Consider the following 25,808-nt stretch of genomic DNA (forward strand, 5'->3'; position numbering starts at 1 on the left):
GTTCAGTGTATCTAGCTCCGAAAGCAAAAGCGCCAAGGCCAAGGAAGCGTGTAGAGGCAGCTTGGTTAAAATCCTGGAGGAAGCGAATATGAACTTTAGTTAAAAGTTGCGACTTCGGGAAGCCAATGTTGCTTCGTGTCAATGGACAATGACATAATGATGTCACAGAGTTTGATGCGTTGGCCTCAAGGTGGTCTGATGGATGTCAACCAATTAGGTTGCTGCTTTTTGCAAAAAAAATAACATATTAGTTAGATTAGTGAGTAAGAAAGGTATTAAAATTAGGCCTCTTGAGGGGAGCGGGGCTGACTGTTTCCTGAGGGCGAAGTGCTGTCTGTTTTCCTCTGGACACGTAAGGGATTGTTTGCTTGATAATTTGTTTTCCTTTCAGGTCAGAAAGCTAACTTAGAGAATAGGGTTAATGTTTTCTTTATTTCATTTTCTGTGCAATTTTGAAGTGCCAGACCTTTTTGAGCCAATGATTTATTGAATAAAACTGATTTAATAAAATGCTTGAAATTAATAAATGAGTGAATAAAGATTTGAAACTTTAATACTTTAAAAATAAAAGACTTAAAACGTCAAGCTGGTCTTGATTATTTAGTCGTTACCATTAGTAAATGTCCATTGGCCTCAGTGGTCTAATTAATGTTTCTTTGATAAATGTATGAATATAAATATTATACTGCAGTTGTAAATATGTATATATGAGTTTAATAGTGTGATTAATTAGGCCACATGATTCAGCTTCATGATTTTCTGTCTTTTGCATGGGCCTAGTGATTGATTAGTTTGGTGAGTATTAGGTAGTGAATGGTGATGTATGTGAGACAGAATTTCTATAGTGACGCTGGAAAAGGGTAACCATAGTGACTGATAGTCAGTATGGATATGGCCTAGTTCATGACTATGGACAGCTGTGGTCTCAAAGAGGTTATTTAACCTCTGCAGGTTCGCCAATCAGAAATGCAAAATTGATCAAGAGATTGATCGATGGCATTCAGTTACCAGAGCAAATTGCTGTTGTCAAATGTGCAGCACACAAGAAAGGTGATGATTACATCACCAAAGGAAATGCATATGCAGACGAAATCGCAAAGTACTGCGCAAAAAACAATTATTCAATCAATCGGGAAAAGGACCAAAGTCATACGTTGAATTCTCTCATGCTAATTTCTGTAGTTGAAACATGGCAGGAGGTAAAAGAATTACAAGATGAGGCAGACGATGAAGAGAAAAACACATGCTTAAAAAAAGAATGCAGACAGCGAGAGGAAGATGGAATTTGGGTGTACAAAGATGGAAGGCCTGTAATGCCAGACTGCATGATTGCTGACATGGCACGGATGTACCATGGTCCAGGGCATTTAGGGAGAGATTCTATGATTAGTCTATTCAGAGAAACATGGTTTAATCCAAAAATAGAATCATTGCAGAGTCACTTTGCCAAAGATGTTTGACTTGTCAACAGATGAATCCAAATAGGAAAACTGTTGTAAGCATGGGAACCATAGGACGGGAGGGTGGTCCTTTTACCAGGTTACAGATGGATTTCATTGAAGTGCCGATGCACAACAGGCTAAAATATGTGCTTGTGTTTGTTTGTCTGTTTTCAAGATGGGTGGAAGCTTTCCCAACTCGTCACAATGACTCAGTCACTGTGGCAAAATTGCTTTTGAGGGAGATCATACCTAGGTACGGATTTCCAGTGACCATTGAAAGTGATTGCGGAACCCATTTTGAAAACAGATTGATGAAATTAATTTGTGAAGCCTTAAACATTGAGCAAAAGCTGCATTGTGCATACAGACCAGAAGCATCAGGTGTTGTTGAACAAATAAATGGAACTATCAAGAATAGAATTTCAAAAATGTGTTTAGCTACAGGAGTAAAGTGGACAGATGCTCTTCCACTTGTTCTGATGTCATTAAGAAGCACTCCAGAGAAAAAGATAGGCCTTAGTCCCCATGATATTGTAATGGGTAGAATAATGAGGCAAGCATTTGTTCCAGTTGGCAAATTATTGAGTATTAATGATAGTGCAATCATTGAATATTGCCAAAATCTCTCTGATGTAGTAAATTCTGTATTTCATCAGGTGGCAACAGATGTAATCTCAAAGGAGAAAGTGCAAGCGCATGATTTGTTGCCTGGAGACTGGGTGAGGACAAAAGTCCATTGAAGAAGAAACTGTTTAGTACCAAGGTGGCAAAAAGCAAGGCAAGTGATTTTGGTCACAACAAATGCAGTCAAGTGTAAGGGGTTGAAAAGGTGGGTGCATGCCAGCCATACAATTTGTGTACCACCCCCTGAGAATCCTGATGAAGACAGTGAAGTGACAACTGATTCAGATTTAGAAGGAGATCCAGAAGATCCCGAGTCTGATGATCAGCAAGAAAATCAACATCAAGAAAATCTAGATGAGAATCAGAACTTGAATGAAGAAGATCTGAATATCGAAACTGGAAATCGAGATGTTGATGAAGACCTGCTAGAAAAAGAATCTCAAAGAGAAAAGGGAGATTCAGGAGCAGAAGATTCTGAGCAAGACGAAAATCTAATCCAGGAGATTGAAAGGCAAAGGAGTAACTCTGTGTACGGGAGCAAGAAGCCTGAAACTGGGAAGCTGAAGGTGATTCCTGAAGAAGAGGAAGAATTACTAAGTACCAGCTGTAAGGATATTGTTCCTAATGGAGTGAAGCTGCCGAGTAAAGAAGTTCCTAGGTACAGATTTGAAGTCTCAGATACAGATACTGATGAGAGTGATGAAGAATCTGAAGTAAGAAAATTCAGAAAAAGAGCCTGGAAAGCTGAATGTAACGAAAGCGTGCCAAAGAAAAAGATTCTGAGGAAAGGAGATATTTGGCCTGAAGATAATTTGAAATTTAAATTGGTGAAGAAATCAAAAGAGCAGATCAACGAAGTTTCTAGTCAGGGGGGTGATTCTGATAAGAAAAACGAAAATAAAAAGATTGAAGTAATCACTCGAAAAACAAAAAGAGTAATTAAGCCAAACCAAAAGTATAAGTCTCCAGAGTGGACCTATATCATAATACCACCAATTGTAGAGGTGGAAAGCAGTAGTCAGGAAGATTTGGAAGAACTCAGTGACAAAGATTGATATTGTTTAAATTTTAGATAAGGGTTTTGTTTCCTGGCATAAGGCTGAAGAAAATGTGTTAGATGACTTTAGGTCGAAGAAATTGTGTTTAGTTGGAAAGCACATATTTATGTGACACAAGGTCGAAGAAAAGCTGTTTAGGGTTTTATTCTAAAAAAAAAAAAATTTAAAAAGGGGGATATAGTTTAATAGTTTATTCGCATTTTAGTTAATTCACATTATTTTAAATTTTTGTTTTCAAATCGTTTTTTTCAGAATGCCTAGATCAGATACTTCAAGGTGTTCAATACTAAGAAGATGTTGCAAGCAATGTTCCCTCTAATTTTTTTCCTCTGTGTGCGGCAGTGTGGAGTCTCTGTGCGCTGCAGCCATGGTTATGTGCGCCAGGAACCAGACCGCGCGTGTGGGTGCAGCGCCAAATATCAATCCAAACTCATGCTTAAACAAGTGAAAAGACTGGATTTTCACACATAAATCGCCATGTTAAGGGTCTTATGGCAGGTTTGCAATTTAGACACACACCATTACATGAATTGGTTATACAGGCAAGTACACTTCAGGTTTAGAAAAGCACAAGACTCCAATGATAGTGCCATTATAAGATTTTACTGCTGTAGATGTAATGTTACTTGTTGTATTGTATATCCGGATGCACAGACGGAAAGAAGCAACAAAATACCAGCCAGGCGGCACACTACGCTAAGCAGAGAGATTTCTAACTTGTGTGATATCTAAAAGAAATTCAGAAAGTCCAAAAGAACGACGTGTGCTTTGCAGGTTGTTCAATTGGACTTTGGTCAGCCAACTTTAACTAGGCACAAGCCAGGCCGCCTTTAACACTGGTGGAGCCCTGTGCGACAATGTTTGTTGGCGCCCCCCAATGGCCACCTCTACCATGGAATCCCTCACTAGCACCCTTTAACAGCGGCCCTCAAGTCTCCAGAACCACTGGCTCTCTGATTCATTTAGTATTATAGCACCACTCATACCAGTGTAGGGTGTCAGAGCACTTTACATAATACACACATTGCACAGAGACAATCATAGTTGTGTAAATCAGTGTATTGGAAGTGTTACATCAGAAAAGACTACACGGTGTAGTGTAGGAGTCATCAATACTAGTAGGCAATATAGTTTAACAATGCTTATTCTGGAAAAGTACGAATTCAGAATTCAAAATGTGACCCCATTGTTAGAGGTTCTCTTAAAAACAAGAATTGTTTTTTTACCCAACTGAACCCTTTTGGAAAGATTAGGATAATAAAAGACTGGGCAATAAAACACATTGCTCTAACATAATACTTGCAGTTAACACGCAGCTGTTTGATGACAGTTAATCAGGGGTGTGGAATTTTCCAAATAATCTAGTTGTCCAAGGGACAAAATGCCACTGAGATCTACATGTCCTGTAAAGACCACGTGTCCCACCTACTCCAATCCCTCATCAAACATTAGGGTTCCGGCTGACAGAGAAACATTAACCCAATTTCCGTTTTTATCCACATTTAAAAATTAAATACAGATAAGAAAATAAATGGTTTTCTGTCTGTATTTATCTGTAAAAATTAGTAAAAACGGAAAACAAGGAGCCTTAATTATGAAGAAAAAGTTAGCTTTGGTGAAATAAAATATTTGCCAAAGATCACACAATTTAAGCATGGAAGGGGGAGGAGCTTAGCGGGCGACCAAGATGGCCGCGTAAGCTCGGAGCTCCGTGGACCGTCCGATCCACCGCAATTATCCTGCTTAGAATCCTGGTCCACGTTGGTGGCATTGTATGGCTGGCGGCCTGCTGAGGCGGGGGCTGCAATCGGATTCCAAATCGGTGGCTCCTGAGTGAAGTTACGTCGAGCTGAACTCCGCTCCGTAACGGTGCCATTGTCCGTCCGGACTTCGTCACTTCGCCACTTCGCTCGATCGCACGGACGGGGCCTTGCCTGCCATCTCCTGGGTGCAGTCGCTGTGATCTGGCCTTGCCCTGGTCGACCTGACTGGGGTTTTTTCTGATCTGATTGACTCCTGGCTGTGGACCCTGGCCTGAGACCTCCGGTCCTTTGTTCTCGGGGACCCAACATGGCGGGCAGAGGCGATTCGGAGAGGGCATCTAATAAAGGTAGTCGTGGCAAACCACAGACGCAGAACAACCGCATGGAGCGGTATGTTAACCTCAAATCGCCACCTACGTCGGGTGCGGTCTCCAAGGGGACCCCAGCTACTGCCCTGCCGGACGGATCGGATCCTACTCTGACGGACATTATGGGTGCCATCACCAGTCTCCGTGCTGACGCACAACACCAGCACGAGATCCTGTCTCACAAGGTGGACTCCATGGCCATCGATATTGCTCTGATCAGGACCGACTTGGGCAAGACGAACGACCGTGTGAGAGCACTGGACATTAAGACCACTAGTCTGACCTCGGATGTCTCTGAACTGCAAACGGAGGTCCGGAACCTACGGTCGGCTGCCGATCAGTTCTCGAAACGGCTGGAGGAGTTTGAGGGGCGAGCCAGGCGGCAGAACGTCCGCTTAGTGGGTGTCCCGGAAGGGGCCGAGGATGGAGCGGCAGACCTCTTTGTGGAGGAATTGGTCAAGACGCATTTGGCGCCCTCTGGACTGAGCAACTTCTTTTCGGTGGAACGGGCCCACCGTGTACCGGGTGGTCCACCTAAAACGGGGGCGACGCCACGACCCATTGTGGCGCGCCTCCTTAACTTCAGGGATCGAGATGCGATCCTCCAGGCGTCCAGATCGCACGGACCACTGCACTACCAGAACGCGGAGGTGCATTTTTACCCTGATTTCACCAGACAAGTGCAACGCCAAAGGCTGAGCTACGCAGGAGTCAAGAGACGCCTCAGGGACATGGGTCTCAAATACTCGATGCAATTCCCTGCGAAGCTCCGTGTGGAATATAAGGGCCGCGCATACTTTTTTGACTACCCGGACAATGTGAGCGAGTGGCTGGACACTGTAACACCAGAACGGGAAGAGCGAGAGGAAGATGTTGGAGGCGCCTCGGGCGGAGCGGAACGGCAGGATTGAACTGGGAGCCGGGGCTACCCTTGCCTCGAATGACCGCCGGACTACTGTTTTGGTGTGATTATTCTCTCCTTTATTCATATGGTGGGTGGCGGGACGATTCCACGGGGATTCCTTCCTCCTCTGGGTCTTTGGTAGAATAGTTAATGGGGCGACAGGCACACTGCAGGTTGGGAGGGCTTTTTAGTCTAACGCAGGGGTGCAGGGTGGGGGGTTGGTTGGGTACAGTTTTTGTTTGTTGTGTGTTTCTCTTTTCTTCTTTTTTGTGGCACACGGACAATGGTGATCCTGGACTTTTATTGATGCAGGTGTCTTTGGGTGATGGGTGGGGCGGGTGGTGGAGGGATGAGGGGTAGGGTGCTGAAGATTCTTAGTTGGAACGTTAACGGGTTGGGTGATCGCATCAAGAGAGGGGTGGTTATTCAACTGGTTAAACGGCATAAGCCGGATGTTGTACTTCTGCAAGAGACGCACTTGGTGGGCAATGCCTGTAAAGCCCTGAATCGCAAAGGTTATAAAATGGTGGCCCATTCGGGGTTCTCTTCCGGCTCCAGGGGGGCGGGGATTCTTGTGCGCTCATCCCTTCCCTTAGAGATAGAGACCACTTTGATAGATGATAGGGGGAGGTACGCCGCTGTGTCCGGGAGATGGGAAGGGCGTTCCCTCACGTTGTTGTCTGTGTACGTCCCCCCAGGGCTGCAGTCCAGTACTTTTCGAGACCTTGGTGGTGCCATTTTGTCTATGCCGGTTGGTCGTTTGATAGTGGGGGGCGATTTTAATTCGGTTTGCTCTGGGCTCCTTGATCGCCAGCCGCCTCGCGACCTACGTGGACCGCAAATGTGGCTGCCGTCCTTTCTAGATTCTACTGGGCTGGTGGATACGTGGCGGCTTTTGCACCCCACGCTTCGTCAATTCTCTTTCTTGTCGGGTGCGCACGGGCGTCTCTCGCGGATTGACTATGTCCTTACGCTGGCCTCGGACGCACTAGCTGTGTCGGAGGCCCGCTTCCTTGCCCGTGGCATTTCTGATCATTCCCCGCTATGGGTCTCCTTTGACTTTGGCGTGACTCTGTCGGAACGCCCGGCGGCGGTCAGTCCTTGGTATTTTCGCGATTTTAAGACCCGCACCCTTTTGGCCAAATCTATCGACCTTTACTTTATCGAAAATGTGGGCTCGGTGGAGTCGGCCGTCACACTGTGGGAGGCTTTTAAGACGGTGCTCCGTGGAGAGGCCCAGGCACTCATTGCGGCCACCCGCCGTGAGAGAGACTCGGCTATGCTGGCTGTCGAACAGGAGGTGCTACACCTCGAGACCCAACTGCGCTCCGGCCCTGACCCTTTGGCCCTCCACAATCTCTCGTTGAAACAAGCGGAGTACCAAGCTTTGGCCACTGATGCCGCTCTTGTCCTCGCCAAGGAACAGCAAGGCCGCATCTACGATGTGGGTGATAAAGCCGGGAAACTGTTGGCATGGCTCGATAAGAGAGAGATGGCCAGCCGAGTGGTGCCGGAGCTCCTTGGTGGGGACGGTACGATCCTGACGGACCCCAGCGCCATTGTGGACTCTTTCGCGGACTACTTCCGCGGAGTCTATGAGTCTGTCTCGGAGTTCTCGGAGGCGGAAACGACGACCTTCCTCGCTGATATCGACCTCCCCAGTCTCTCCGAGGAAGAAAGGGAAGACCTGGATAGGGACATCACCGCGGACGAGATTGACCTTGCTATCCGCTCCCTTAATTCGGGCAAGGCTTCTGGGCCCAATGGAATTCCAGTGGAGCTGTACAAAATCCGATCGGATGCGGTTTCCCCGCATCTCCGCAAGATGTACCTTGAATCCTTTGAAAGAGGCTCCCTTCCCCTGGACCAACGACTGGCTCCCATCGTGGTCATCCATAAGGAAGGTAAACCACGGGACGTATGTCGCTCTTACCGTCCTATTTCCCTCCTTAATGTGGAACCCAAGGTCCTTGCCAAACTCCTGGCTAATCGGTTAATTGGAGTTATTAGCGACCTCGTGCATCCCGATCATTCTGGATTCATTCCCCACCGTAATACCGCCCTGAACTTGCGCCGCCTTCATGGGGTTATGGCCCGGGCCCACACTCTCAAAGATCCAGCGGTGTTGGCGTCCCTGGACGCCACCATGGCCTTTGATTCACTAGAATGGCCTTACTTATGGGCGGTTCTGGCTAAATTCGGATTCGGACCGGTCTTCATCAGTTGGGTGCAGCTCCTCTATGCGGACCCGATGGCCAATGTCACGGTCAATGGTCGCCTGTCAGCGCCCTTCCCTTTGCGCCGTGGCACAAGGCAGGGTTGTCCCTTGTCCCCCCTGTTGTTTGCTCTGGCTCTTGAACCCCTTGCGGCACAGCTGCGTTCCCATCCCGACCTGAGAGGTATTGAATGGGCCCCCGGCTTTGAGGACAGGGTCTCTCTATACGCTGATGACATCCTGTTATACATGTCTTCACCGGGTAGATCCCTTATGGTGGCCTGCGATGTCATCAAACTGTTTGGGCGATACTCTGGCCTGGTTATTAACTGGGCCAAATCGTCCCTCTATGTCCTCAAAGGGGATACCCCGCGCCTCCCCGGGGGCTGCGGCATCCAGATTGCGTCGCGCGGCTTTAAATATCTGGGCATATACATATCCAGCAACGCCAAGCTCCGGTATGACAATAATCTGCTCCCTCCTCTTCAGAGGCTGCGACGTGACGTCGAAAGCTGGTGCCACCTGCCACTCTCTCTCCTGGGCCGTGCTGCCCTTTTTAAGATGATGGCACTTCCCAGATTCCTCTATGCACTACAGAATGCGCAGGACCCTGTCCCGGCCCGATACTTCCGCGACATCGAAGGCCTTCTTCGTAACCTCCTTTGGGAGGGCCGCCCCCGTGTGGCCCTCCACAAACTCACGCTTCCTTGGTATGATGGGGGCATAGCCCTCCCGGATGTGCGCCGGTACTATTGGTCGTCGCAGCTTGCTGCCCTGAACCATGGTTTTTACGGCCCAGTGGAGAACCCTGGATACGCCATGGACAGATGGCTGATGGGCGGCGGGAATTATTATCGTGCCCTATATTCCAGGTCCTTTGACCGCAAACTGACTGGCCCCACCCGCACGGCGGTTCGCATTTGGAAAACGGTTACCAAGGCGCAGGGATGGCAGGGCAGGCTCACGAAGTTCACTCCCCTCTTTGACTCCGACATCCTGGGTAGGCTGTGGCACACCAAAGGTTTTGACAAGTGGGACCTCATTGGCATCAGCAGGGTTGAGGACATGATTTCTAGGGGTTTGATTAAGACCTTCCCCCAGTTACAGACTGAGTACCGGCTGGGCGCGACGGAGTTCTTCCGCTACGCACAGTTGAGACATGCGCTACTCTCGGCCTCCCCGCCGGATGGCGTCATTCCTGAAAGTTCCCCGCTGGAGGATAGGATCCTAGACGGGCATGTGCCAGACAGTGCGATCTCCCTTGCCTACAAGAAGCTGATAAATGTACGTACAGACCTCCTTCTTGGCTTGCGAGATCAGTGGGTGGCGGATGGCCTTGAGCTGGACGACGAGGACTGGCAAAGTGCGGTTTCCTCTCCTAAGGAGGTTGCCATCTCTTCCCGTCTTCGCCTCGTACAGTTTAAGATCCTCCACCGGGTGTACGTGACTGGTCCCCGATTGATGCGCATGGGTTTCTCCCCGGATGGTCTTTGCCGCAGAGGGTGTGGGGCCCCTGCCACCTTCCTCCATATCCTTTGGGATTGCCCGGTGATCGCCTCCTATTGGAGGAGGATCCACCGCGTGATGGCGGAGGTTACTGGCGTGGCTTCCCATGCGGAGGCCCGTCGGTGCCTCCTGAATGTCTGGGAACCGTCCGATCATAATGTCGCGCAGACTAGGTGGGTTACCCTGGGGAACATGGTGGCGAAGAGGGACATAGCCCAGCGGTGGGGCGCTACCACGGCCCCCCTGCTGGTGCAGTGGAAGGCCAACATGGATTGGTGTATGTTCAGGGAAAAGACAGTCTATGTAGCCAGGGGGAGGCCACGGAATTGGATGAAGGTCTGGGGGGCGTGGAATGAATATAGGGGGGATGTGTGCCAACCGCCTGAACCAATTGACCAGCAGGAGGCTGCATTGCCCTGACCTGTGACACCAACTGAGCTTTGAATTGTTTCTTTCTCCTGAAGCCCTCCCCCTTCTCCCTCTATCCCATCCTGCTTCTTTCCTTTTTCGATAGTATTACTGCCTTACTCCCTACCCGTCCCCAGACACCCAGCGTCACACACTTTTTGCTTACTGCCACTTTCGCGCCCACGGGCGCCAGTTGTTTTCTCTTTCTTATAAAATTAACCTTTGATGATTATGTTCTGATGTTGCACACTATTGACCTCCTTCATATTTGGCTGCCCTGCCTCCGGGATGTTGGGCTAAATAGCTGTGTGTTGTGCTCTTAAATAAAGGTTTTCAAAAATTTAAAAAAAAAAAAATAAAAATTTAAGCATGGAAGCCCTTTTTTTTAATTAATCAAGCAAGGTTCTCTCTCACAAAGAGTATGTAAATAGTTCTGGACCGTCAAGAATTCTGCAACATCACAAATAGCAGATAACTACTGTAAATAAAACGCTGCCTAGCTTATCCTACGCAGACGACGTGGTCCTGGTCAGCCACACTAAAGTAGGTCTCCAAAACCTCATCAATGCACTGCATGGTTATGCCGAAGCGAACCTGTTAGAAATAAATATCGACAAGACCAAAGTTCTGTCCATAAATGGGAACAAAAAGCTGCACACTTGGTTCCTTGGAACAAAGGTTGTCGCGAACTGTTCAGAGTACAAATACCTTGGAATATTGTTCGATAAAGGAGGACGCTTTATGAACCAACTAGAAGCAATTAAGAGGAAAGGGGTGCTGATAGCTACCACGCTTAAACAGCTAAAGTCTAATCTGAATGGCCCCACTCTACTCCCACTGCTCCGTGTGGCACAAGTCAAGCTAGAGTCATCTATAACATATGGCAGTGAGGCTCTAAAAGGCATAGATGAGAAATTGCTGGACACAACCATAGCAAAGGCCTACCGACTTCTCTTTAATCTGCCAACCTACACCTCACAAGCCCAGATCCGGTTAGAGTTTGGACTGACCTCCCAAAAGCTTGCAAGAAGAGGTTCATACATAAAGTGCTGGCAGAAAATAAAGAACTCGCCAGAAAATTCACTGAACCACCTGCTATGGCTAGACCTAAGCAGCTCTCTTCAACTGCCGGCAAAATCTTTCCTAGAGGAATCCCTGACTATCACAGGTCTAAAAGAACTATGGGAAACTCCTTTACCGCATGTGCAATTCAAGCGTGTTGTAAACAAGAGCATAAAAAATCAATCGCACCTGGAAGATAAAGCGACCTTTTCACAAAGGCGACACGCATGGATGACTTTGTCCACATACAAATCGCCTGGATTACAAGCATACTTTGGTCTGGGGTATGGCAGGAAATCAAAAGAAGCCTTTTTAAAACATAGGCTAGGAATTCTACCCTGTATTCCGCATCTGCAACCATGGCTGAGAAGGGGTTGGGGGACAAAATGCAGGCTGTGCGGGGCAGAGTGTGAAGACTTCGAACATCTACTATGCACCTGCCCAAGGCTGAAAGAGGAAAGAGTAGCCCTGTTAAAAACGGCCTTCAATGAACTAAAAATCCGCACACGCAGACAAGCGGTTCTTGCTTGCTTCGACCCAGGCCATCCCCCATTAAATGGGAAGATGGTCAAATTCCTGAAATGTCTGGAACTGAAACTAAAAAATCTGGAAGATGGCACCAGACCGGACTAGTTGTATATTGGCCAAGACACCACACTGGGACCTCACACCTGCACCAAATCGTTTTTATCAAAATTCTCTTGTTTTAAAAATTATATATTTTTCTAAAAAAAATTTTATCCGAAGGTATGAGCTATCAATGTACCTTTGTAATGGTTTTAATTAACCTAAAACAATAAAATTACTTACTTACTGTAAATAAACTCTGCACTCAAGAAGGATATTGCACAATGTCACAACTATGCACAACTAATTGCAACCAGTACTTACTTAACTCACTGCTTAAAAAAAAAAATCATGATCACTAATAAGGAACATCTGTCGCCAACAAGCCACACCTATTCAGACTACTGGACTATCCCAGAGCATGGCACAAATAATGGACAGACAAACAATATCCACCTGCTTCAAGTAAAACTGTAGATACAAAGACCAAAAGAATCCCGAACTATGATTAAATAATATAACGTCAACGTGCATTTGCAGACCTATTAGAGGCAGAACTGTAGTGCATTGCAGTGCTATTTATAGAGGCCTGGCTCCCCTGTTTCACACAAGTCAGAGTGGTCTACTTGTGTGTTCAATGGCAGAGGTGCCCACAGCCTGTTTTGTTTCCGTGATTTAATGTCTACTTGTCCGTCGGTCAAAATAGACATTAAATCTTCTTGCCCAATGATAAAAACATGGTTCGGGCGTCGGGTGATATGATTCCCCCACCCGTTAATAGCTCAATGCTCTATATTAGGATTTTGACTTACAAACCACAAGTAACAAAATGGAAAGGGGCGACCATTCGGTCCCCCCGAACGTATGGTGGAGTACCACGATCCCCCCGGGAAGCCATCTTGGGCGGGAGGCGAGTCTCGGCTGGTATGCCCGAAGCGGCGTAGCCGGGGCGCGCCTTTTTCCCGCCCTAGAGTGGGTTGTCCTAGACACTGACGCGGCCGGCCACGCCCTCGGAGGCAGGCGGGGGCGGGTTTACGCCCGCCCTGAAGACGGATAAAAGGAGCAGAAAGCCAAGAAAGCATCCTCTTGTTCCTGTGCTCTGAAGCTGCACCTCCCCGCTGCACGTGAGCTCGAGACGGAACGAAGAGCCAATTTTGAGCGTTGTAATCTTTCTTTTTGTCTTACAGATATTCCGTCTGAGAATGCCCAAGAAAGTCGGAAAGCGGGTCAGTACCGATCAGATGCTCCGCATGCTCATGAAGGAGGTAGCCGATTTGAAGAAGCAGATGGCGGCTAAGGACGGGGAGGGAGGACCGAAACGGCCTTTGCCGGGAGCAGTCCCCGGTGGGAGAGGCAAGAGGTCCAGAAGGGGGGCACTCGGGGGGGAAACCCCGGTTCCCGATACCCCACTTGAGGAGCCAACCCCGGTGCCGAAAGAGGGGAACCCGATCCCCGTGGTGGTCACCCCCGTGAACGGGGAGGATATGCCTCCCGAGTTAGCGGCACAATTGTTAGCGTGGTTGGGAAAAGATAGCGAGGGCGCCACGGCTGACGACGCCCGGGCAGTAATGAGACAACTGCGGGAATCTAGGGAGGCTGCGAAGGCACCATCTTCTGTTAACGCATCAGGCCCAGGTTCGGTGGCAGATGCAGCGTCTGGTTCAGGTAAGCGGCCATTGCCGATCGCAGGGGAGGGGTCTGTACCTTCACGAAGGGAAAAGGTGGCTCAGCATGTGCCACTAGAAATTAAGGAAAAGATTTGGGCGAATAAGTATGTGAACATTTTTTCTTTGCTTACCGATCACTACGAGATGGAGCATGTGAAGAGCCAAAAGGAGCTCATGCATCCGAGTGTTTGGCGCGCAAAGATGGCCGCCTTTAAGGTTGACGAAAACATTGGTACTTGGGGCAGAGCGTGGGGCATTTTTACCTCCATCAATCTTTTTAGAAAAGCTAAGGAACACGACCCATTTTTGACTTGGGATTGTTACGACTCCGTGTCATGGCAAAAAATGGAGAGTACAGGAATGTTGAAGGTACCATTGTTAGGGAGTATCGGGGGGGAATCTTCCCGCCAAAACTCTGGGACACCCTTTCGGACGGGTGCAGGTAACGAGTACCACTCGAAGCCGAGTGGCAACACAGGTAAAAGGGGGATCTGTTGGAATTTTAACAGAGGGAAATGTACGAGGCCCCAGGGGTCATGCAAATTCAGACATGAGTGTGGGGGGTGTGGGCAGCCATCCCATCCTGAGTCCATGTGCAGAGCCAAAACGGGTGATAACGGTGGTAAGGGAGGCGCCAAACAGGTCTAATATAGTCCGAGGGGCGCCTTTACCTACCCCGATTGATACCATGGCAATGATTCCTTGGCTCAACGAATACCCGGATCATGCTTCCGCTGGGGTGTTACGAAACGGGTTTTCATATGGTTTCCGCATCCCAGTGGGGGATTTTCAGGGTGTAGCAAACTGTAAGAATCAACTGTCGGTCTTGCAGCACACGGCGGTGGTGCAGGTAAAGATTGGGAAAGAGGTGACTCGAGGTCGTGTCGCCGGTCCATTCGATTTGCCACCAGTTGCTAACTTTGTTTGTTCCCCTCTAGGGGTGGTCCCCAAGAAGGACCCGGGTGAGTTTCGGCTGATACATAACTTGTCAGCCCCACGTGGTCTTTCCGTGAATGACGCGATAGACCCGGAAGTGTGTTCGGTGCGGTACGCATCTTTCGATGAGGCCGTTGCCATGTTGAATCGCCTGGGGCCCGGGACGCTGATGGCAAAATCGGACATCGAGTCAGCGTTCCGGTTGCTCCCGGTACACCCAGACGATCAGCGTCTCCTTGGTTTTCAGTTTCAGGGTCGCTATTACATGGATAGATGTATGCCAATGGGGTGCTCGATTTCCTGTGCCTATTTCGAGAAGTTCAGTTGTTTTCTGCAGTGGGTATTCACAAGGAAGACAGGTTTTCAACATGTTATGCACTATCTCGATGACTTTCTGTTTTTGGGGGCAGCCGGGGATCCTGAGTGTGGACAGGCTTTACATGAATTTTGTGTCTTAATGAATCAATTCGGTGTGCCATTGGCGCCAGGTAAGACTGTGGGTCCCTCGACCTTGATCGAGTTTCTGGGGATCGAGCTCGACTCGGTAGAAGGTTGTTTTCGATTACCCAAGGAAAAAGTGTTAAAATTCAGGTTATCCCTTGAGACATGTATTCGTGCAACAAAAGTAAACCTGCATCAATTGCAACAGGTGGTGGGTCAGTTGAATTTTGCCCTGAGAGTGATGCCAATGGCGCGCCCCTTTTCCCGCTCGATTGCACAAGCCATGGTCGGCCTGAAGGAAGGACATCACCGCACGAGACTCTCGGCAGAGGTTCGCCAGGACATGCGCATTTGGTTGGCATTTCTGGCGGATTTCAATGGTCGAATTGTCTGGAACAAACCAGCGGTGTCCTCCGAGGAGCTGGGGCTTTGGACAGATTCGGCGGGGAGTATAGGTTTTGGTGCCATATTTGGTACACAATGGTCGGCTCAAAAATGGCCGTCATGGTGGCACGAGTGCGGGTTGACAAGTAACATTGCTTTTCTCGAACTTTTTCCTATTTTGGTGGCCCTGAAAACGTGGCCCGAGGGGTTCCGTGATCACTCTGTGGTGTTCTGGTCTGATAACATGACCGTGGTTGAGTGTATCAATAGTCAGGCAGCACGATGCAAATTGATTCTGAGACTGCTCAAGGAAATTGTGTTGTTATGCATGCAACTGAATGTACTGTTTAGGGCAAGACATGTGCCGGGGGTGATGAACCAAGCGGCTGATGCGCTTTCTCGTTTCCATATGCAGGCCTTCTGGGGTTTTCTGCCCACAGCGGACCCGGTGGCGGCACCCTTTCCCGAAGCTCTCTGGTCTCTCGGTGCCCCGAACTACAAAACCTCGTGGGAGAGAGTTTAGCACCCAGGACGAGGAAGGCATATGAAGGGGCGTTCCGTTCCTATTGGGCCTTTTTGGGTACTGCTAGGGGGGAGCTTTGGGGTCAGGAAGAGTTTGTAGTGAAATTTCTGCTCTCTTTACATCAGGCAGGCAAATCAGTAGCTACGGCCCAGAGGCATCGGGCCGCCATTTCCTTTATGGCAAAGGCTCATGGGATCCAGGACCCGACAGCGTCTTTCGTTGTGCAGAAAGCGCTACGTGGGTGGCAACGCCTTGAGGGTCGCAGAGTAGATGAGAGGCACCCGATAGGTCTGGATAGGCTGACCCTGTTATTGTCCGTGCTCCCGGCAACGTGTTCATCCCAGTACGAAGCAGTGTTGTTCCGAGCCGCATTTGCACTAGCATTCCATGGGGCTATGCGGGTAAGCGAATTAGTGGCAAAGAACAAGCGGGATACGATGGGGGGACTGTGCCGGGAGCACATTCAGGTCAGGGGGGAGACGATGACGGTCTCATTTGTTAGGTCCAAATCCGATCAGGGAGCAATCGGGGACTGCGTAATCATTCAGAGGATCCCCGGGTCTTCCATGTGCCCTGTGGTATGCGTAGAGGAATATTTAGCGCAGAGGGTTGCAGCATGGGGGGGGACCTTGTTGAGACACGCTGACGCCACCCCACTGACGAGGTTTCAGTTCCAGAGGGTGCTTGCGATGTCGATTTCGGCCGCGGGCTTGAACCCCGGCGAGTTCGGGACCCATTCCTTTCGGATAGGGGCTGCTACTGAGGCTACAGCCAGGGGTCTGAGTGTAGAACAAGTAAAACGTGTGGGGCGTTGGTCCTCGAACTGTTATAAAAGGTATGTGCGGTTGCACATGTTGTGAAGCTGTAATGATATACTCACGCTTCTTGTTTTTGTTTGGTTTTCAGTTGCGCAAGCTTACGAAGCGGGGCGGACTGTGCAGTCGACCCGACTCCTGGGGACCAGCGGTCAGAAATCACCGTCTGCGAAAAAGGAGGTGTGGGTCGTGGGCCACTCATACGTGAGGCGTGCCGCGGACGTATTCAAAGCAGGTGATATGATTCACGTGGCTGGGGAATACGGGTACAGGGTGTCCTTCTACGGAAAGGGCGGGCTCTGTATTGACCAGTTTCAATCCTTTTTTGAGGGTTTGTTAGAGCGGACAAGGTCACCGCCGTCTATAATCATAGTCCATCTTGGGGGTAACGATCTGGTGGCCACTGGTAGACGACTTCTTCTTGAGGCAATGCTTTCCACAGTAAGTTGGTTGGCAAGAAGAGTTCCAGGGTGCACAATTGCATGGTCCCATATGATCCCACGGAAAGTGTGGCGGGGGGCTATTTCGGTTTCTGCTCTGAATCATTCAGTAAAGAAAATAAATAACAAAGTGAGTAGATTGTTTCGTTCAAGTACACTGCATTCTGTTTCGCATGGTTGTATCAAAGGGGACAGTATGTATTTGGGGGACGGGGTTCATTTGTCCCGGGTGGGGAATGAGTTACTCATAGGAGACCTCATAGCTTGGTTGAAGGGTTTAAAACATGACCTTTAGGCAGGAGTGGGGGGTCCGGATAGCCGGTCAACTATCTGGCCTGTGGCGGTAAGGTCATGATCGGTGAGCAGTAATTGGAAGATCCCTATGGGGGGGCGTCACCCATTACGGATGGGAGCGCTCGGGGGAGGTGGCCATGGGCCCCTCAACGGGGAGGTGGTCCCGTCTAAGGATAGGCCGCCGGAAGGAAAGGAAAGGTGGTCAAGGCCCCTTCCTGGATAGGAGGGGCTACGGGCCCTCCTGGGGAATTTCCCGGGGCCAGGACATCTGCGACAGCAGATGGGTAAGTTGTGTGGGGTGCGGGAGGGGGTTTACGCTACCTTTTAGACACCTCACACGAGTCCTCGGACGACCGTTAAATGGCGTCGAGTTCATTGGGGCCCCCGTCAAGTCCAAGGGAAATTGGTAGATGCACTTGAGGTACGCCTCTGTGCGGTCGCTCCCCTCACAAGTGAGGGTGGTTTCTGGTTTAGGGATCTGACACCGGTTACGACCTTGCCGTTGGCCCTTAACGTTAGGATGTACAATTTCAAGTCAAATGTTTTGTAGGATGTTAGTTCGGCTAGGAGAACCTTTGTATTAGAGATCTGTTAAGGTTAGCCAAACATCGTAATGTGGAAATGAAATTGTACATAATATGAAACTGTTATTTTAATGTTTTGATTTTGTTTCATATTTTAATAAATACGGCCGGGAAGGGTAACTCCCTTCCCGCCTTCCAAAAGTTCAAGAACTGTTTCCGGTTTCCCAATTCTTGGGGATTGTGTTGAGAGGGGGTGGCGGGTATCTCAACCATATGGAAAGGGGCGACCATTCGGTCCCCCCGAACGTATGGTGGAGTACCACGATCCCCCCGGGAAGCCATCTTGGGCGGGAGGCGAGTCTCGGCTGGTATGCCCGAAGCGGCGTAGCCGGGGCGCGCCTTTTTCCCGCCCTAGAGTGGGTTGTCCTAGACACTGACGCGGCCGGCCACGCCCTCGGAGGCAGGCGGGGGCGGGTTTACGCCCGCCCTGAAGACGGATAAAAGGAGCAGAAAGCCAAGAAAGCATCCTCTTGTTCCTGTGCTCTGAAGCTGCACCTCCCCGCTGCACGTGAGCTCGAGACGGAACGAAGAGCCAATTTTGACCCACCCACCAGCCCCTGAGGACAGCTAGTTGTTTTTGAATAAAGTTTTGATGTGGTAACTCTGTTTCTTGCAGGTTGTGATGATTGTCGTGAAATTTTTTGAATATGCAATAAAGAATGGTTATTTTCAGTATGTTTTTGCAAATAAAGTAATTTTGCACTAGTGTTGATCAGTATTCATGCTTGTAATAAGTTATGTTTGTTTTGTAATCTTAGTGAGTTAGGTAGAATTGTCGTATTTATTTTGGTCGGGCGGTAAGGTCATGATCGGTGAGCAGTAATTGGAAGATCCCTATGGGGGGGCGTCACCCATTACGGATGGGAGCGCTCGGGGGAGGTGGCCATGGGCCCCTCAACGGGGAGGCGGTCCCGTCTAAGGATAGGCCGCCGGAAGGAAAGGAAAGGTGGTCAAGGCCCCTTCCTGGATAGGAGGGGCTACGGGCCCTCCTGGGGAATTTCCCGGGGCCAGGACATCTGCGACGGCAGATGGGTAAGTTGTGTGGGGTGCGGGAGGGGGTTTATGCTACCTTTTAGACACCTCACACGAGTCCTCGGACGACCGTTAAATGGCGTCGAGTTCATTGGGGCCCCCGTCAAGTCCAAGGGAAATTGGTAGATGCACTTGAGGTACGCCTCTGTGCGGTCGCTCCCCTCACAAGTGAGGGTGGTTTCTGGTTTAGGGATCTGACACCGGTTACGACCTTGCCGTTGGCCCTTAACGTTAGGATGTACAATTTCAAGTCAAATGTTTTGTAGGATGTTAGTTCGGCTAGGAGAACCTTTGTATTAGAGATCTGTTAAGGTTAGCCAAACATCGTAATGTGGAAATGAAATTGTACATAATATGAAACTGTTATTTTAATGTTTTGATTTTGTTTCATATTTTAATAAATACGGCCGGGAAGGGTAACTCCCTTCCCGCCTTCCAAAAGTTCAAGAACTGTTTCCGGTTTCCCAATTCTTGGGGATTGTGTTGAGAGGGGGTGGCGGGTATCTCAGCCATATGAGCTCTCTTACAGAAGCCGTAACCCACTGACCTATTTTCATTTATTCACTTTATCTGCATGGCACATGTTGTTAGCAGGAGACATTTTAACCCACTGTGGGACCTTTGGATGTGTCAAAACTTCTACTAGACAAACCTCTATCTCTTTCCAGCAAGACTATTAATCACCAGAGTATCTAGACATTTTAATTGATGCCTGAAAATAGCTGGAGGCCAGGAACATGCATGACATCCAACTCTTCACACGAGGACAACACCCTCATATATGTATAGTCAGCTGCATGCAGCAAAGCCTCGCAGCGGCCTTCGTCTATCTCCATGCACAGCTCACAATCTGACAGCCAACTACTGCTGTGTATAACTTTTAAGAGGCTTGGCTGCAGCAAGCCCAAAAGCACGATGTGTGCTTTACACATAGCTGCCAAGGTTTCAGATTGCTTGTTTGTGACATTTTCATAATTACAGTGCAATTATGAGTGACATTTCAACAAGTGAGTGACCCTTTCTGGCGAGTAAAATCCAGCCATGAAAAAGAAGAAAACCCTATAAATAAAAGAAATTACAGCTATCTGAGGGGTGTAATGTCTCATCTTTATGTTTCAGTCATCTTCATTGCTTGATTTTGCTTGAAAGTGTCACTCTCATTTGTTGAAATGTCACTCAAGATTACATAGAAATTATAAAAATGTCCCCCATAGCAATCTTAATTTAGTCTCTGCCTGCAAAAGGGTCAAAGTAAGTATAAGCCACCCGAGTGCGTGTGCTTATTTTACCGTGTGAAAACAGTACGTGCTGAAATATGTGACTAAACCCATTTGTTGCCCAAGTAAAACAAAATAAGTAACAATGTTGATTTAAAATTTTAGAAGACAGTTATTGCAAACATTAACAAATTCCATAAATCTGCCTTTGTTTAGATGTCTTCTTTCAATGATTGGCGGGTTTTGTGCAGATTAGTGTCTTTGGAGGGCGTGCGAAAGTTTGCGAGAATGTTCTGTACATTGGTCGTCGAACGTCACGTCCGGTACATGCTGCGTTTCAACAAGTAACTCCTGTTGTGCACGAATCCTGGACCTTTTCTCTCAGGCAGGAAAATGTAACATGCATTTGGTTAAAACCCTATGATGGCTGTAAAATTCTATCGTGAGGTACTAAAAGCTTGGCAACTGTGGTCAAAACTGTAGAGATGGGTGAAAGTAAAGGCTAGTGCCAGTAACTTTTTTTGCAATAATAAATGTGCAATTCCTAATACATCACAGCTTTCGTGCCATCAGGACTGAGCATAATCTTAACAACAGAGCTGGTTCGTCGCCTTCTAAGTAAAGTGTTCTGAAACTCTGGTCAGTGAGCCTTTGCTATCAGCCTAGCTGTGGCCTAAATGAGCGCCTCCCACGCTCCACTTTCTAATGCAGCGCTACTTACAGCTCATGTGGTCGGCAGCAATCGAGTCTGCTAACCAATCACCTGACTATAATAAATTATGGACACCTTCCAGTCTGCTTTATCTATTTTCTGAAATGTTGGCTGCAGTCTGATAAATTAGTTGTTTAACTATTATTTCTTATGCTGTGAAGCAGCTAACGTAAACTCTCTCTTTACTCAAATGATTGTAATTTCTGATATTTATGATTCCCTCTTCTTCATTGCTTTATTTTGTCCGCGAGCAAGTGTCACTCATAGTCGCTGAAATGTCACACATAATTTCAGTGAAATTATGAAAATGTCACACATAGCAATCTGAAACCTTGGCAGCTATGCTTAAACCTTGGTAGCTATGGCCTCTGTCCCGCCCGAACTGTCAGCTGGGCAGAGCGCAGAGCGCACATGCATATGCCCGAGCCAGCCACAACAGAGACCTGTAATACTAGCGAGGAGGGGCTGGTGAGGTGACATGATTGAAAGTGGCAAAATAGAGGCGGGAGACACCGCCTGATCCTGTCTTTTCTTTTGCTGAATTTGTTCTATAATGGGCTGTGGCTGCGGGCTGTTTGTGGCCCCTTGTGAAAACATTTGTTAAAAGGGCCACAAACAGCCCGCAGCCACAGCCCATTAGTGCGGAGTAATCTATGATCTTTCCCCCAAACACGGAATTGCCGTTTTCGCGCCGCTCGCGTTTTAAACGCGGGGGCGCGAAAGCACTCACAGGATGGATGTGTGCGCGCTTTCCACGGGACTCTGCGCGCTCGGGAGCAGCAAGCTGCGCGCGCGCGTTACAGGGAACACTGGTTGCAAGATGACTTCAATTTGTGTGGTTTTATTAATCCTAGTTTGGTTAATATTAGCTGTAGTTTACCCTTTTGGTATTGACAAGCAAAAACTCAAGACTAATATAACAAGTAAGGTAGAGTCTAAACATGAGAAACATGCTGGCAAGTCTAGAAGAGTTATTGAGCATGATCCAGAGATTCATCAAGATAGATCTGTTGGAGATTTCTCAAGTAATTCATTTTCTAGGCTTCTGTCTGAATATGTTAAAGTAATGAATGTTAAAGATTGTTATGTTTGCGTGAAGCTGCCTGCTTCTGTTTCAGAGGGGGTGACTTATAATATGTTACCTCTCACTTATGGCATTACTTGCAGTGTAATTGCTAGCTTGTTTTATCAAACTGGTCGTCTGGAATATTATTATTCAGACTTTGATGAGGTTTTTGCAAATCTCAAAGTTGTAAATAGCTTGAACAAAGTAAAACCTGTGAAACAGATGAGGGAATTCTTTTTAGTTACTAATGAACTCAATTATGAGTATGCATATAGAAATAATTTAACATGCAAAATGAGAGCAGAAGAAAAGACTTTCCTGAACATGGTTGAGGAGAAAAGGGCTGTTTACAAAAGAAATGAGATGCTTAAACATGCCAAGTCCAAGTACTGCCAAATGGAGGATGCTAAACTAAATGGTGTTAACACAAATGCTGCTATACACATAGATGAACCAGTTAGTGGTAAATTTTGCATTAGGAGACATAATACGCTTTATGATAACTATTTTGTGGGTGCTAGTCAATGTGAGGATACCTATCGTATCATAGGGGGATGGGGATTTAAGGGTGGTAAGGATCCAATTTTTCCTGGAATTAATTTTATTTGTGGCAATAAAGCATATTTTAGTCTCCCAGACCATTGGTATAGGACATGATATCTTGGATTAGTTTTTCCAAAAATTTTTCATGTTGACAGAAATGAAAAGGGTACCTTTGAATTTGGTGAACACCTGAATAGGTACAAAAGAGAAAGTTTTACAGAGGTCCTGGGAGACATTTTTGGTGCTGTCATTCCTATGGTAGGAATTACCATGAATTCAATCAAAATCAGAAAAGTTTCTACAATCGTAGATAGATTGTCAACAGATACTGCAAGTGGTTTCCAATTAGTCAATACAGAACTTGTTGCTACCAGAAGCATGGTTATGCAGAATCGTCTTGCATTAGACATTCTGCTTGCAAAAGAGGGAGGAGTCTGTGGGGTCTTACATGTCCAGCATTGCTGTACTTATATTCCTGACAAGAGTCGGAATATAGAGTCGCTAATTAAAAATATTACTGAGTTTCACCAAGAAATAGAACCCCTGGAAGAGGAGAGTTTCACAGAACAAATAGGCAAAAGAATGGAGGCAATAAAAGAATGGTTTTCGGAAGTTGGTAGTTCCATCATTGGCAAAGTGCTCTATCCAGTAATTGTCATCATTATAGTGATAATGCTGCTAAAAATTAGCTGTATGATTCACAAGAGGAAGAAGCATCAGAAAGAAAAGAGGACGATTTTCAAACTCAAAAAGGAACAGGAGAAGGAATATGAGTTAGAAGAAATGCGAAGGGCTCAGTTTGAAAGAGATGACGAGACAGCAGAAACAGGAGTTTAGGGAGACTAATACCGAGAGAATTCAAAGTGTGATGTCTCTAAATTGGGTTCAAAATTTCCTGAAATTTTTGGGTGTTGTTTGGTGATTTTTAAATCACCAGATGAGGGAGTTGATGGAGCGAGCTTCAGAAATTATTTTATTCTGACTCGCAAAGTTTATTCCCTGTAACATGAACTAATCTAATAATAAATTGTTACACGTTTTGTTTAACTAATTCAACCTAGAGTAAAATTGCATTCACATAAACACGCGGGACTAATGATATATGTGCTCTTGTTGCATTTGAGAGTTTGTCATGTAACACATGATTAATATTGTCTTGTTCGTCCTATTGTCTTTGTCACTATTAATGCGGCTGATTATTTTATGGCATGTGCTTTCATTATATGTGCTTATATGTTTGTCCTATGTTGTGACTGACTGTCTGCGTATTATTCGATCATCATTTTACTCTTTCAGATACATAAAGACTTCAGCTAGACATTATGAAGAATGGTAGATATTAAATGTGCTGCTTTATTTGTTTGCTTCTGCTAATTGACATTTATTAATGGGTTAATTATTAGCAATGGTAGGGTGGGTAACAGAAGGGTTTATTTTACTTGAATTAATCACCTTTTTGTGTTTGTTTAAATACTAGCTCGAGTGAAAAGTTTGGGGCCTAGTGCTAATGAAAAGATGGTTGGCCTGACATAAGGAGCAGAGCGCGACGTGACGATCTTGTTATTCTAAAAACTTCCACGAGAATGTGCAGAAGCTCAAACAAAGAACGTTCAGTGTATCTAGCTCCGAAAGCAAAAGTGTCAAGGCCAAGGAAGCGTGTAGAGGCAGCTTGGTTAAAATCCTGGAGGAAGCGAATATGAACTTTAGTTAAAAGTTGCGACTTCGGGAAGCCAATGTTGCTTCGTGTCAATGGACAATGACATAATGATGTCACAGAGTTTGATGCGTTGGCCTCACGGTGGTCTGATGGATGTCAACCAATTAGGTTGCTGCTTTTTGCAAAAAAAATAACATATTAGTTAGATTAGTGAGCAAGAAAGGTATAAAAATTAGGCCTCTTGAGGGGAGCGGGGCTGACTGTTTCCTGAGGGCGAAGTGCTGTCCGTTTTCCTCTGGACACGTAAGGGATTGTTTGCTTGATAATTTGTTTTCCTTTCAGGTCAGAAAGCTAACTTAGAGAATAGGGTTAATGTTTTCTTTATTTCATTTTCAGTGCAATTTTGACGTGCCAGACCTTTTTGAGCCAATGATTTATTGAATAAAACTGATTTAATAAAATGCTTGAAATTAATAAATGAGTGAATAAAGATTTGAAACTTTAATACTTTAAAAATAAAAGACTTAAAACGTCAAGCTGGTCTTGATTATTTAGTCGTTACCATTAGTAAATGTCAATTGGCCTCAGTGGTCTAATTAATGTTTCTTTGATAAATTTATGAATATAAATATTATACTGCAGTTGTAAATATGTATATATGAGTTTAATAGTGTGATTAATTAGGCCACATGATTCAGCTTCATGATTTTCTGTCTTTTGCATGGGCCTAGTTATTGATTAGTTTGGTGAGTATTAGGTAGTGAACGGTGACGCATGTGAGACAGAATTTCTATAGTGACGCTGGATCAGTGGCGCCGCAAACTACGCTCTTCAAAGGCAAGAGGGGAGGCCTGGCTTTCAGTCCACTATGACAGTTGTGACTCACAGTCAGGGCTAGGCTTAAGAAAGGTATGTGCAGATGGTCGGGGGTGTGTTTAGCCAGCTCTTACCTCCTTGCTGGAAAATCAGCCATTATGGATTTGGAAGAATGATGCACTCTGGGACAAACTAATGCCACACTCCACAGGATGTGGTCATAACTATGAGGAGTTGCCCTGCTCTCATTGGTCAGCAGTGACCTGGTGCTTGACCCAGAGAATTTTGAATAAGTATCTGAGAGGGGCAGAGCCCTCCAGATCTGCTGCTTGAAACTGAATGAAGCAAGAAGTGCCCTGCTGAAGATTTTGCTGTGTGCAAGGAACTCTAAGGCCTGACCTATGAAGACTGCACCATCTGATACTACAGCCCTGTGGATTACCTTGCTGCCAAAGGACTCAACAGTGGAAACTCCCTGCAAGCTACAGGTTAACAGAGCTCACCTGGACAGCCCCACAAAGAATTCAAAGCCTAGAGTACCTGTGGATTTGTCAGGGTTTTGTTCAAGTGGATTGCAGAATTGAAGTTTCACACTTTCAAGGACCCTCTTGGAGATTCCAGAACCTTGGATTGTGTGTTGGATACTTTGAGACCCGCAAGCAGAACGCCAGGAAGGTGTTCTAACTGGACCCCGCTTGCTGAAGAAGGCAGCCTACTAAAGTGTTGAGAATTCTTCAGAACAATATATAAAGATGTGTCCCTGA

The sequence above is a fragment of the Lissotriton vulgaris genome, chromosome 10 (assembly GCF_964263255.1).
Source record: "Lissotriton vulgaris chromosome 10, aLisVul1.2, whole genome shotgun sequence".
Taxonomy (NCBI): Eukaryota; Metazoa; Chordata; class Amphibia; order Caudata; family Salamandridae; genus Lissotriton; species Lissotriton vulgaris.